The sequence below is a fragment of the Callorhinus ursinus genome, unplaced genomic scaffold (genome assembly GCF_003265705.2).
Source record: "Callorhinus ursinus isolate GAN/ISIS: 27379988/994484 unplaced genomic scaffold, GSC_fseal_2.0 scaffold86, whole genome shotgun sequence".
Taxonomy (NCBI): domain Eukaryota; kingdom Metazoa; phylum Chordata; class Mammalia; order Carnivora; family Otariidae; genus Callorhinus; species Callorhinus ursinus.
Window position 1 is genome coordinate 74077 of NW_027397148.1, and position 2842 is coordinate 76918.

Sequence of the window (2842 nt, forward strand, 5' to 3'; positions counted from 1 at the left end):
GTTTGTTTTTCAGAGTCCATCATCTCTCATGGTTCGTCTCCCCCACCTCCTCTTTCTATTTGTCCATATTGTCAACTCTTAATCCAGATATGTCAGAAGATGCAAACTATTGATATGGCCTCAAAGAGCTTGCAGTGTAAGGGGACATGAGCCACATTCCTGACCATCACTGAAAAGTCAAGAGAGTTTTGTGTGATAGGAGAGTATAGGTAAAGGGCTATAGGAAGCACAAAACTGACCCATGCTAATTCCTCTCCAGAACAAATCTGGTTATGAATAAATTAAAATATGAGTGGTTTTTGCTATAGCACAGAAATGTATGTGTGTGAAATTAGGTCAATTATAATATTACATTACTGCTTCTGCCAGGAGAGAAGACTGAAGCAGAGAAATTATAGCAGAGAAATGGGAAGGGTGATCATGATTAATAAAAGAATCTAGTTTTTGTTTCAGTCACTTATTAGGCCCAGCTATATGGTCTGCCCTTGAGATCTGTACAATATCCATGTGCAAAGTAATTTTTCATGTTCCCTTACTTCCAACCAAATAATCAGTATTCAAAAGAGGCAGGTTTTCAAATTCTTAAGTCCATGGATCAAGCATTTGTCATCACCACAGATTCTAAGGAAATGCCTGCCTAGGATAATCTACTTAACTGGGCAGAACAAACTACTGGGCTCCTTTTTCCTCTCTGCCTTAAAATCTGCAAGAAAGGCTAACTAACATCTTTCTTGGCCCCTTTCCATTAAACCCATCCTAGATCTTGTCCCCATGTGTCCTAATGCTTTGAGGTAAAAAGTGCACAGAAAGACAAAGTTAAGGAAACAAGCCAGTCTCCCCTGCAGCCACAGAGCCGACCTAAACTGTCCTCTACTCAATCTCCTTTTTTCTGTTCCCTCTCACAATATAGGATTTTTAGGTAAAGGCACCCACATCGGAAGAAGTCAGCTCCAGTTGTCACCAAAGACCAGGGAAAACAAGATTGACAAAAGAAGCAACCCAAATGAGGTGGTCACACCCAAGAGAAGTTAATTATGGTTTGGCTCTGAACACATAAGCACCAGTGCTTCTTGTCCTCGATATCATCAAAACTTCTCCTCCCTGGGAGTGAAGCAGAGCAGGAGAGCTTTCAATTGCCCTTATGGGTTAGACTGTGCCACTTACATTTGCCTACTTTGAAGACATCTATGAATTCTATATATGAAATATATAGCGGCTGGTACTTAGAATCCCTTCACATTTCATTTAAAAAAATTCAAAAGGGAAGCATATAAACTCCCAAGAGACCATGCCTTCAAAGTATACTACACAGTTTGGTGTCCATGTTGGAGTCAGCCCCAGAGTCTCCAGCAGACTTGAGTGTCAGATGGGCATTGCACTAAGGAGTGAAATATATTGAGGCCTGGTGGTAACTGCAGACAGACACCATCAAAGAGAATTCACCCCCAAAAGTAGTGGGCTCTGCCTTGATTGGAGTAATAGTAAGAAAAGGTGTCACATTTGTTGGGTCAAGAAATTAGCTATTAGAAAATCAAAAGGAAAAGCCTTGGAAAGGGCTATTGGGGCAGGGAGGTTGCCTTAGGCCAGCACAAGTGATGAGGGAGTAGGGGACCCCTTAAAGGAGGCAGATGATCTTTGGAGGCATGTGGTAAAAGCAAAGGATGCTATTGAAGATGAGGCTTGTGAAACTCAAGATAGTAATAAGGAACCAGAAGACAGACTAGGGGGAAAAAGGCCCATGTATTAAGGAACTTCACTGTGGCAATTACAATAAAGGGTGTTCTTTAAATAAGAATCCAAATAACCACCAAACACCTCTTAACCACCTCCTCACTTATAAGACCAGCAGCTGTATGGGTGGTAGAGGCTAGATTTAAAGTCTAGATGGGCAGTGTTAATATAGCAGATTTCCTGGTACATGCTTTAGCTGGTACATGCTTTAGAAAGAGCCAAAACCTATCTGATTTCTTTTTTTTGGATTTGTTGATGAACAATGATACTTCTGGGCAGTGTTGACTTTGAATTCATTTCTCACAATTCCATTCACCCATATATAAAGTGCAATTCACACTGTCTTTTAGGACAACAATGATAATTAAAGTGTAACCTACTCACAAAGTCTTCAGAGACTCACGGAATTGAAAGAAGAAATCACATATGGCCATTCAGCCTCATGATTCAATTGCCTGCACTTATCATTGCATTACATGAGCCATTACATCTGCCTTAATTTGCAAATGTGGGATGGAGGTCACTCTAAGCATATGGAAACTAGGTATTTAATAGTAATTATGAGGTATTCTGTTTCACCTCAGCCACTGGCCTAATAGGATTTATTTTTAAATTTTAGTAAAGAAATGGAGCAGGAACCAAGAGGTGCCCACCCCACTTCTCCTGGATTTTCTTTCATTCTACATAGGTGTGTTTTTTTGTTGGGGTTTTTTGGGGGGTTTTCCTTTGTTTGTTTTTTTTTTTTGTTTTTTTTTTGTTTTTTTGCTTGTTTTGTTTTGTTTTACCAAAAATGAAGTCTAAACTAAAGAAAATGGAGCTGGGCAACCCTCTCGGGTCCCCTCTCTCTTCGGGAGCTTTGTACTATCACTTTGCTATCACTCAATAAATCTTACTTTGCTGCCCACCACTCTGTCTGGTCTACCTCTTCATTCTTTGAAGCAGTGTGACCAAGAACCATGGGCACCGATGGAGAAAAAATCCTGTAACATCTATGGGGGCTTGTCCAGGATCTCCACCATCATTAAGAACAACTAACCATGAGCAGTGGGCAGCAAGTCTCTCTCTATCTCTCTCTCCTCATTTTGTTTGTTGAAACAATGGGCACCTGTCA